Below are 12,698 nucleotides of genomic sequence, written 5' to 3' on the forward strand. Positions count from 1 at the left end.
GGCCCTTAGTAATAAGTGACGTCTTTGATATAATGGACATTTGGTTTAACCCTTTCCCCATCCCCCACAGAGAGCATATTTTTCAAGTTCAAATGGCCTAAATTGACACTAAAGCATCAAAATAGGCCAGTTTATACAAAGATCTTTAAAGGCAGTCATTCGTATTTGCATTTTAACGTTTTGGGGTTTGTTTGTTTTTTAATTAAAAAAATTAAATTATATTTCTGGCTTGAGCAGGGTGTTCGCAGCACCTGCAAAACCAGTTTTGTTACAAATGTGAGCTCAGCTTTTTGTTTATTTACCTTAAAATGTAGTTAGCAGAGAGAAAGCGTGCACCATTAGTACAAAATGTTCATGCAACGAATGTAATGAACAGTACAGGTGTAATGTTTTTGGATGAAACACAGTCCTCAGGGGTCATTTTTGTATTTTATTTGTCTGCAAATGCAAAAGTACTTCACAAATTTACTCGTGAAAAGAGTGTGAAATGCATTTTTTCCATTCAAATGCTGGAATTGAGACGTTCAGACCTGGTCGTGCATCTTGTCGCTGTTTTTCGTGTACACAAGTGCAGTTGCATGCATTTGTGCCATTGCACACATGCGAGACACCATGCAGGTATATTTGCACACTCTCACAGTGCGTATATATGCATATATATAAAATCAATGGTGGAAAATTGATACAGTTTATTGCGTTCACTTATTGGCCAGAGTCCCTTCTACAGGGAGGGATTATGGCCGACTGGGTGTGTACGAAAACAGGGGAAGAAAAAGGGAGAGTTGAAGAAGGAGAAGGAAAGAAAATGGAAACATGTCTGGGAGACATCAGGGTGACAAGATGGGGATTGAAAAAAAAAATCAGTGGTCGTTTGCTTTTGTATGGAAAAAAAAGAGAATTCACAAAAGAAAAATTAGGGAAGTGGGGATTTACAGGTATGAATACATTCAACCGCATCAAGGGGCTGTGATATATTATAGTATGCCCCCAAAATGGATTTTCCCCCCTCTGGCCGGAATGATAAAATAAAGCTTCGAAATGGATTTTTGTTTCTGTGCCAACGCGTTTTCGGTGCTGAGGCAACCCTCCGTCGGTGCCGTTTATTGACATTGACTCCATATAAAATGGTATCTCCCTCAGCCCAGCTTGTGCTGAAACTCATAAAGGAACAATAAGGAATCCTCATTAATCATAATCATCTGACTCTGACATTAGATCAACTGCCATGCAAGATTGTGTCCGTTTATTGCTTAAGGGATTTTTGAGGAGGCCTGAGGCAACTGATAGGGATTAAGCAATAGACAGCCTTGAGTGCAGACGTTACACTTTTTGTGCTTGTTATTTGCACTGCAATCATTACACACACACACACACACACACACACACACACACACATATATATATATATATATATATATATATATATATATATATATATATATATATGTATATATATATGTGTGTGTGTGTGTGTGTGTATAAGTGAATTTTAAAGTATCTTTACCTTTTTCTATCATTTATATTTGATTTTCCCATTATGTACAGGACCCTGGCTATATATATATATGGTTGATTATCATGAAAATGAGGTGTTCATCGGCTGAGTAGTCATTGTCAGAATGAATGAATGACCTTGTAGATGGAAGCCAGCACGGAGATTGGATTCCAGACAGTTCTTGCTGTTTCAGAGTTAGGCCTATCATGTTCACACTGGCCTGTCTCTATGGTAACCTCCTTAATGGGTGTTAGGGGCTGCGTCCTAAAACGTTCACCCATTCACTCTTCACCGTATGGGGGGGAAAGAAAGCCATATGATGTGGTGTTGTGCAAAGAAAATACCATGCAGTTCAGAATTCCCGTTCATAACATTGGATAACCGGATGATTTCATTCACTAGGTTGGGCTTAATAATTCTTCACAAACTGGAAACCTTTTTAAAAAATTAAAAAATGGCACACCTGTGGAAATATTAGACTATTCCTGATGGGAACTGTGAGTTTGTCTGCAAACCGTGCTGACCTGGAAGCTCCCGACCCAAAGCTAATCACATCTCGTTACATCGTTGTGTCCACAGGTGTTATAAGCAACCATATTATAACCGAGCACCTCACAGCGCTTCTGGGTTCTCTGTGTTCTTTGCGTACATTCACTGGATATCAGCTTAATGAACTCAATTAAAGAAAGGGAAACAGATTCGCAACCACACAATGCTCAAAAATGTCACATTTTAATTGCTTTCCTTATCTTTGCAATTGATTGTTTATTATCAAAAGGAAGCAAAAGACAACCCCGGTCCTTATTACTCTTTTTATGAAAATTAAAATGTTAAATCTGACACATTCACCAGCCAAGAGGCACAATTACTTTTTGTATTCCATTTAAGACTTTATGCTCTTGCTATTTCCTGCACCTATCAAAGTAGCATCTATAAATTCAGTCATCAGTACAGGAGAGGAACCATTAAATATCTCTGCCTGAAAGTTGCCTCTGGGCAAAACTACAGCAAGCTAAACCGGCCTATTCAAATTCTCGTTGCAAAGATATAATGAGACAAGGCTTCTCACAGAGTCCCCACCAAGACTGCGATGATTTGTAGACATGCACGTGGCTTAACCCGACGCTCGTGACTTAAAAAGGACTTATCTCGTGTTTCTTCAATAAACGAACTATTATGTAGAGGTCAGGAAATCATGCAATCAAATTTTGATCTCAATTAGCTGTGACCTTTCGCAGACCACACACACACACACACACACACACACACTCTAACACACACACACACACACACACACACACACACGGAAATAAGGAAGCTCTTCCAGAGCATCCATCCCAGTGTAGCTTAAAGTACAGTAAATAGCTGCCAACATCAGTTAGCCTGCCAATTTTACATGACCCCACATTATTAGCAACCTGCAACACTGGATGGAAATGCTGCGGAGACTGGGGTGGATGGATAGATTGAACTTGGCTGCAAATAGAAGGTGGGACGAGTGTTTGTGTGGTAATAAATCTACATGAAGGCGATAAAGCCAGTGCAGTGATGAGAGCCTCCTTTTGTCGGAGATGCCTCTGTAAAAATGACTAAAGATCAGTGGCTTCCCAGTGGCCGGGTCTGTAAAGCAAATGGAGAGAAACCTGACCACCCTTATTGTTGCACTCACGACTAACTGTTTACTAATTACCAATTAGGATTTGGTTGCACAAGCAGTATCATAGCTCTTGAAATCAAATTACCCCATGAAAGCACCCAGCGTACAGTCAAGTGATAGATCATCTTGTGCAGTCTCACTCTGATCTGAATATCTAATGGGCTAAATTAAGTTTACAAACCCACTTAACTCTTCCTCACTTGTCTGAGTTGTGTGAAGGTTTGTTGGGTTACGTTTTGAACTCTGCGCGCGATTCCAGTTGAAAGAGGTGCTAATGTTGGGTAATGGATACCCTGATGTGCGATCATAATAGATATCCCCTAGTTCATACATCCCAGCTGTATAATGAGGGCTACTCTACTGTACCATACCTCCTCGAGCCTGTCTAGCTCCCTAATTAGGAGCAAGCTTTGGTGACTCGTGCATGTGCGCGCATGCTTATGTGCTTATTCGTGTGCTCAAGAGTTGGGAGTTCGCCTTGTAATCGGAAGGTTGCCGGTTCGAGCCCCGGCTTGGACAGTCTCGGTCGTTGTGTCCTTGGGCAAGACACTTCACCCGTTGCCTACTGGTGGTGGTCAGAGGGCCCGGTGGCGCCAGTGTCCGGCAGCCTCGCCTCTGTCAGTGCGCCCCAGGGTGGCTGTGGCTACAATGTAGCTTACCATCACCAGTGTGTGAATGTGTGTGTGAATGGGTGGATGACTGGATATGTAAAGCGTATTGGGGTCCTTAGGGACTAGTAAGGCGCTATATAAATACAGGCCATTTACCATTTACCATCTAATTGCAATTGGTCAAAAATGAAGGTGTGTAAAACAAAAAAAAACAAAACAAATTTCAACACACCCACCAGGCAACTACATATAAAAAAAAAAGTTATTTCATTTATTTATTTTTCATAGTTGCAGTGAGGTCTGCAAATGTTAGTCAGGAACTGGTTTAGTCTATAGTTCACAAAAAATTTCTCAAAAAGCTTCAAGTTATTGAAGTATAGTTTATTCAAAAATGAACAAAATGTGTCTCATCAAACCCAAAGTGTTAGTAGCACAATTTAATTAAACTACTCAATCTTCTCAATGACTTTTGTATCTTTTTTGGGTTTAAAGTGTTCTAAGTTAGCCTTGCTAACTTGCTTTAGTTTGTGATCTTCTTCCAATCAGATGTTTGCTTTAAATAGCAATTATACTAAACATGAGATTATATTGTTACAAGGTTGCATGAGCCTTTGTGACAATATCCCCCCCAAAATGAGTTCATTAGAAGTAAAACCTTGTTTCTCTATTTGCAGTTTTTATGTGCTGCTGTTTTGCCAGAAGAAACTTGGTTTTGTGAAATTCAATCCAGTTTTGATTCCCTTTTTCCAAACAGGACAGAGAAATGTTATTTAATACTTGTGTCAAATATAAAAACATGCATGACCTTTTCATAAAATATAGATTATATGTGCACGCACACCAGTAGTCCCTTTTGGGTCTCATCGGTGTGTGTGTGTGTGTGTGTCTGCAGGCTCACTTGTGGTGAGTATCCCACCACAGTTTTTGCCCATCGTGGAAGACAGGTGTTGAAGGTGCGACGAGTTTGCTATCCATCACCCATAGAGACAAACAATCACACTGCACCTCATAAATACTGCCTGTTAATCCAGCCATCCACATACCAGGTCCAGGAATTGAACTCGACTCACTTGGTAGCCCAAGGCTGAATTGATTCGCGTGACTTTGTCCTTAGCATGATGCATGCCTGATGTATTGTGGCTCACCAACTGTCTGCCAGCCTGTCTCTTTCTTTCCAGTGATACCTCTGAGCTTGGCTTTTCATGGACCCTCCTTGTATATTCAAATCTGCATCTCAGTCAGTTTATTCAAAAATGCATTTCCTGGAGATATTTCATCATCAAGTCTGTCCCAGTGTCTCATGCTCCGTTGTCCAAATATTAAAGTAGGCTACGGGATAACGGAGGAGGCAAAGCTGGATAGACAGAGTGACAGAAAGACAAATGGGTCCAGCTTGGTTTCTTGACATTGCTCCTTATTTTTAAACCTGGCACAGATGCTAAGATTTAAGACCAAGTTAGTGGCGGTTATTTTTAGCTGGCCATTTTTAAAGTGCTGTCATCTTGTTTGTAAGGTGTGTGAGAATATGCCTGTGTGTGTGTGTGTGTGTGTGTGTGTGTGTGTGTGTGTGTGAGATGTGGAAGGTAGTGCTGTATTTCCTGGTGTTTATGTGAAGTATATATATAATGTGTCGGGAGGCTTTACAGAATGTGTGTTCCTGTGTGCATGCAAACCAGTGCGTACGTGAGTTTAATTGGGAAGTGGGGTGGGTGGGTTAGTGTGTGACATGGAGTGGAGCCACAGGAGTCTGATTTATGTCCTTCTGGCCACTCATCGATCCCTCGGCCCGGTGTGAGACTGAGTGCATTGTCAATAATCTTAGCACTTTGTGGTATTCCTAGAATTCCCAGACCTCCTTTGCTCAGGCCAAGGTGTGATGCTGCAGTAAGCCATCTTGTCCAAGATCAAATAAGCGGACGCGGGGCCTGGCTTCAGTGCATTTGATTGTAGGGTAGTGTAGCAGTGAATATATCACTTTGCTGGGGCTGTGCTGTTGAAGAAAATAGAGACTTGCCTCTATTGTTCGTGCAAGAGGAGGTAATTTGGGCAAAGCCCCACACGGGTCCCTAGAAGCTTGTAACATTTATATACTGTATGTGTTTTTAAGCGTCCCGCAGACATTTAGCAACACATAGACGGGGTCTATTATGTATTGCTCTGTGTCTCTATCTAGACCATCCATCCCCACAAGTGATTATGCTAATTAGTGTTCAGTGTTAGGAAGGTTACTTTTAAAATGTATTCCGTTACAGAATACAGAATACATGCCCCAAAATGTATTCTGTAACGTATTCCGTTACGTTACTCAATGAGAGTAACGTATTCTGAATACTTTGGATTACTTAATATATTATCATGCTTTTTACAACAACGTGAATGTACTATTGCTGTGTGATTTATTACTATTACTGAAGGTCCGCGACTCCGAACTGTAGTAAAGGGACCTCTGACTAATACGGCGGGGTCCCTGTCGGCTCGTAGCCAAAAAATAGCTTTACTTTGTTGTGTGGGTCAATTTTTCTTGCGAGAGACAGAGAGAGGCGTTGAAAGGCTGCTCCAACGGAACTTATTGTTTTCGGAGGAAAACACGAACACGGTGTACAGTCGAGTCTTAATAGCTTACTTACAACTGGGCTCGTCAGGCACTCTTCTTGGCTGCAGTGGTTATTATTATATTTACATGTTTCCAGCTCCCGTTTTTCCTCGACGACAACTCGTACCTTTCCACTCGCCTTTTTCTCCCTCCTCGCGCTCACAGACACATAACGTGTATGGCAGTGCATTCTCCCTGCAACACGGACTATACTGCCCATGATGCTACATTCTTTAGAGCTATGCTTGTAGCATTCTGCCTGTTAGCTTAGCACAACAACAACAACAACAACAACGAAAAGGTGCTCTCTCACCCAGGAAACACACAGTCGCAGAAAGAGAGAGAGAGAGAGCGTCGCCCTGTAACCATGGCAACCGTAACGCTGCCGCCTGGAACGAAAGAACGTAGCTGTCAAACAAAACCCAAACAGTCCTGACCCGCGACAAAATTAAACAGGAAAGTACCGCAGTGTAATCCATTTATTTCAACAAAGTAACTGTATTCTGAATACCACCTTTTTAAACGGTAACTGTAATGGAATACAGTTACTCATATTTTGTATTCTAAATACGTAACGGCGGTACATGTATTCCGTTACTCCCCAACACTGTTAGTGTTTGATCAGATGATTAAATTAAAACTCGATTCATTCAAAGGACTAAATGCTCAGAATACATTTGTGTCTGCTTGGCTGCTCGGCTTCGCACAGCACAATTCCCCTTGTGTCCTAGCCACTGGAGGAAAGGATGACCGGAAAGGAAAAGGGAAGAAACTGTACAAAACTGCCTCTCATTTTATTCAGGCAGGCGTACAGAGGGAAACGAGGACTGTAATAAAGCAAGCCAGGGGGGCTGAGGGAGAGTAGAGGAGGAACGGAGAGAAACAAGGAAAAGGAGAAAATAAAGGTGTGTGTGTGTGTGTGTGTGTGTGTGTGTGTGTGTGTGTGTGTGTGTGAAATGTGTGAGTGTGCCGGGGGTGGGGGTGCTGAAAGGATCCCGGCTGTGGTCCCCTAAGTGTTGAATAAACATGCTTGATTTAGGGAAATGGCTGTGATAAATGTTTAATATGATAAGTCCATAAAGACGGTCAAATGAGTCTGGAGTATTAAAATGAGTACGGCACGCAGCAGCAATCACAGCAGCTTTGGAGGGGGAGTAGGTGGTGGCGGTTGGAGGGCCTGATAATGGCAGGCAGAGCTAACAGGATGAGAGCAGCCAGCTGCTGTGACATCCACATTAACACACTCTACCAGCTGCTGGTCACAGACATCTCTTGGACAAAACAGGGACAGGGGTATGTATCTTAAAAGGGTAACCGAGGCAATAATTGTATTATTACCTGTGCAGTATTGGTAGCAATAAAATCACAAGTGTAAAGCACTTCTCAAAATCGAGTTCAGGAGGGTCGCAAAAAAGCTAATAAGGACGCTGCAATCAGCTGGAAGAACAAGGCGGGCTTCAAATGATAGTGCAATTCAAACCAACGGCTCATTTAAAAACACAGAAAAAGGCTGACAGAACAGGAAGAAACCAAAAAAAGCATATGTGATACTGAGCATGGGCGTCGCGTTAGCAAACAAACATCCAAATGCTGATGGTGAAGATATCTGCAAATCGTGTTCGCTGGCAACAAGTTTAATTTGTTTTTCCTTTCAGTGTCAACTCCTGCAGAAGTTTGCTCATTGTAGCTGCTTCCTTCTGGCTATGTTTAGACACCCAGAACCTGCATTATTTCCTCAGAGCTAATATCGACAATCAGTTTTCTGTGGTCTGGATTTAACTATCTCTGCTGCACCTCCTCTGTACGTAAATCGAGTTGGTTATGTGAGTTTGCTGATGCTTGTGTTGTGAAATCAGGTGTTTGCTTTGACTTCTAAGTAAACAGAAAAAGTTTCCTCTGCATATTTTGCACAGGTGTGCCATGGCTACCTAACAGATTTAGCTGGCACAGATAAAATAACAAAGCCTGAGGGCCAAAGGCTATCTGTGTCAGGTCAGCCTCTTCAGAAGCTTCTCATATACCCCTATGAAACCACCATGGAGCTCCCTAGGTACCATCTAGGTGGACAGCAGTTATGATAAATCCAACAGCAGCAACTTTTCTGAAGGCCCTTAGACTTAATGCTGGGTGACATAATAAGGTTGCTTGTCCAGTATGTGTGATATCTGCTTGTCTAACTGAGGTTGGGCCTCTGGTAGACTGAAAAAGCATCTGTTCAGTGAGAATGTTGCTGCTTAATCATGTTATCAAGAAAGGCAGTGTATGTTGACCATTAGATTATTTTGGAGGTGATTTGATTATATCCAGTGAAGGCTCAATCAAACCTGTTGAATACATACAGACAGTCTTAAAGGATAGAAGATTATGATGTCTATTTCTGACAAACCTGGGCCTGACTGTTCTATAAAGTCATCATTATAAATATAGAGCCATAGCAACGCAGACTCTTCGATGAAGCTGGACTTACTTCTTTAAAGGATGTATTTGCATATGTTTCTTAAGAGAATGGGTTACTGATTTAGCGATGTATTTTTTGAATAAAAACTGTGGCAGAAAATACACAGTTATGGTAAAAAGAAAGCACATCCTCTTTAAATTCTAAATTTTTATGTAACAAACATAATAATCTTGGCCACAGCCGATCTTGCAATTAGGAAAATACAACCTCAGAACCTCAGACCTTACACTGCGTCATTATTTATTTAACAAAAATTAAGCCAAAATGTAGACAAAGTGTGTGAAAAACTAAGTACAACCTTGTGGCATCCACAAGAATTAAGAGGGTAAGTAGAAGCCAAGTCCTGCTAGTCAAATGGACTTGATTAACTGATCATCAGAGCATGGGAGGCCCTCTATGAGACAGAAGGTTTGGCAGTTTGATGGTCCGGAGCATTCAGGTGTGTGTTAACATGATGCCACAGAGGAAAGACATCAGTAACTATTTTAGACGAAGCAACCGCTGCCGTCTATTAATCTGGGAAGGGCTATAAGGCCATTTCCAAACAGTCTGAAGTCCATCATTCTACAGTGAACATTCAAGACGGTTACCGGTCTTCTCAGGAGTCAATTTCCCAGCAAATTCACCACAAGGTCAGACTGAGCAATGAGAAGCTGAGAAACTGCAACAAATCCTTCAATGCTACATGTCAGACTTTACAGCCCTCAGTTAGCATGTTAAATGTTAAAAGTTCATGACAGTACAATTAAGAATGAACAGGTCTTTGCTGTCCCTATTCCTTGTTTGCTAATGTTTGCTTTGCTACTGCAGTTTACAGTTGTGCTGTATATGTCTGTACCCCCCCCCCCCCCCCCCCCCGCCCCCCGTTTTAAATCAATAAAATGTTGATCACAAAAAAAAAGAATGAACAGGTTTGGAAGGGTGAAGGCAGGAGAAGACACTGTCACTGAAAAGGACATGACAGCACAGCTAAGAAAGTTGCAACAAGCTCACAAGACCTGTGTAACAATGTCCTTTAGACAAATGAGACCAAAGTGGAGATTTCTGACTGTAATGCACAGTGTTGTGTTTATAGAAAAGCTCCACAGAGCTGCTGGAGATGACTGCGGCTTATTCTGCAGCCACAGGGCCTGGGCGCCTTGCAGCCTTTGAATTGATCACAAACTCCTTTGTATACCAAACTGTTCTACAATATAAACCTTAATATTGACAGATGGTCTACTTTCTTTTTACCATGACTCTAGGCAAGCAGAACAATGCTACCGGTATCTTATAAGTGAGCACATTACATATGTGTAGTAGCACGAGTGAGAAGTTATTGTATTTAGATGAAAGGATGGAGTTATTATTCAAATGAGCAAGTTGGGTTAGCAAGCTACATCCATAAACATCACAAAAACAGATACCTGCTAACTGGTGCTAAGTGCCAGACTAACAAAGTAGAATAATTTCACTCACCAATACTGGAGTTAAAACTTTTTAAACTTCTACCAAAAATGCTCCAAAAAAGCAGCAACAGCTGTGCTGACTGGAATTAGCCTAGCTAATCCTAGCAGAGCGCTACGTAGCACCAATTAATCAAAGTTTTCTAGCTAGCTAGAAAAAATCTCCAAGATGGTGCGGCCACGTCCAGACGCCTTCCTGACCACTCCGCTCCGACTATCTACTTTTCTTGTTTTTTACCTATTTTTTGCTCTGGTTTACATCCCAAAATCCTCTAGTCTTATAGTTTACGACAGCGGATCCCTTATAAACATCGGTGCCAAGGTTGCACATCTAATCTTGGACACTTTTAAACCCGACCCTTCCTGGCCGCCAGAGATTCTACGCGGCGCGGAGAGCAACAAAGGACGGGCCGCTCATCCGAGGCGCAGAACAAAGAAGCGCCGGGGGAAACGCGCTGGTATTAGGAACAGACTGAGACAGCAGGCGCATCGCGCACCACTGCCCAGTATCCTACTGGCCAATGTACAATCCATGGAGAACATGCTCGACGACCTAAGAGCAAGGGTCACCTTCCAACGTGACATGAGGGACTGCAACATTCTATGCTTCACGGAGACATGGCTGACCCCCACCGTGCCGGACCAGGCCGTAACTCCGTCGGATTCATTCTTTGTGCTCCGCGCGGACAGAACGGCAGAGTCAAACAAAACCAAAGGTGGTGGAGTGTGTTTCATGATAAACAGAAAGTGGTGTGATGCCAGGAGCATTTCTACTCTCTCCAGCGGCTGCTCGCCACATCTGGAGTTCCTGAGCATTAAGTGCCGCCCTTTCTATCTGCCCCGTGAGTTCACCTCAGTCATCGCCACGGCGGTCTACATCCCACCCCAAGCGGACACAGGTATGGCTTTGTCCGAATTACATGATGTGCTGAGCTCGCTTCAAAACAAGGACCCGGGCGCAGCCCTCATTGTAGCAGGAGACTTTAACAAAGTGAACCTCAGACAAGTCATGCCAAACTTTTACCAGCATGTCTCGTGTCCAACGAGAGGGGATCGAATTTTGGATCACTGCTACACGCCATACAAGCAGGGCTACAAAGCTGTCTCACACCCGGCTTTTGGGAAGTCTGACCACAACGCCATCTTCCTCCAGTATAAACAAAGCATACGGAGGGAAGAAGTAACCACGAGGGAGGTAAAACGGTGGAGTGCCCAATCAGAAGCTACACTACAGGACGCACTCAACGACGTCGACTGGGACATGTTCAGAGCATGCGCAGTCGACATCAACGAGTTTACGGAAGTAGCAGTATGTGTTAGATTTGTATTGTTGATTGTCATTTATGCTTAGAAATATTTAACCACATATGCTTAGAAGTGTATAATCATTTGTAGATTGAAAGAAGCTGTCTGTAACAGCTCTGTGTAGCATGAAGGGGGAGTGCGTTCACTCCCTCTACAGAGTGTTCGGGCATAGATTACACACCTCCTAGGAAAGGCCGTATCTTCTCTTGCTGATATATGGTATAGCAAACACACGTATATCTGTTTAAGTATAAGAGCCTTTTGTTCAGATGGACCGCTAGACTCCTGGCACCAGCTTTGGGGAGTCTTCACAGGGTCACATCTGAACCTCACACACACACACACACACACACACACACACACACACACACACACACACACACACACACACACACAGTATTCTTTGTTCACATGTATACCTATGTAAGATGTCATATGTTAATGACCCTATGCATATTCATGTAACCACAATAAAAGGAGTGCTATGGGGAGCCTGGCTGAGAGTCTGACGGGGGCTAGGTGGTGGGACGACACTCGGCCCCAGCCAGATTTCCCTCATGCATGAGTAAACCAGCCTGCTTGTGTCTTGCTTTGCAGTGTAATTATATTGTCTTCAACGTTCCAGCGGATAGGTACAAGCTACAAACCTATCAGTATGCTTCGTCAATATGCTAGCGGAGGAGATTATCCCCACTGCGAGAGTCACCACATTCCCAAACCAGAAACCGTGGATGGACAGATCGATCCGCACTGCAGTAAACGCCAGGACCGCCTCCTACAACGCGGGTCTCGCCACTGGCGATATGAGCGCCTGCAAAGCGGCCTCATACGGCGTGCAGCGCGCGGTGAGAGATGCTAAACGCCGGTACCGGGAACGTGTGGAGTTCCACTTCCACCAGGGCGACACACGGAGTATGTGGCACGGAGTACGCACCATTACGGACTACAAAGCCAAGGACACTGCGCTGATCAACGCTGACTCTGCATTCACCAACGAGCTGAATCAGTTCTACGCCCGTTTCGAGGTTAGCCAGGCGGCTAATGCTATCTACCGCCTGACTACCGAGGACAGTGACGTCATCAGCGAGAGACCGGTGCAGATCGCGGAGCATGACGTCCGAGCGGCACTGAGGA

The 12,698-nt window shown here is 43.3% G+C and overlaps 1 protein-coding gene across 1 annotated transcript in view; it reads left to right on the forward strand.

Moving 5' to 3' along the window:
- LOC147314319 (low-density lipoprotein receptor-related protein 1-like) overlaps nt 1-12,698 on the forward strand; it is a 51,178-nt gene that overhangs the window by 1,370 nt on the left and 37,110 nt on the right. The window lies entirely within an intron of this gene.

The sequence above is a fragment of the Aulonocara sp. 'chitande type north' Nkhata Bay genome, linkage group LG14, assembly GCF_057382095.1.
Source record: "Aulonocara sp. 'chitande type north' Nkhata Bay isolate Kocher_YH1m ecotype deep benthic linkage group LG14, A_spYH_male_GT1.1, whole genome shotgun sequence".
In the NCBI taxonomy this organism is placed as follows: Eukaryota; Metazoa; Chordata; class Actinopteri; order Cichliformes; family Cichlidae; genus Aulonocara; species Aulonocara sp. 'chitande type north' Nkhata Bay.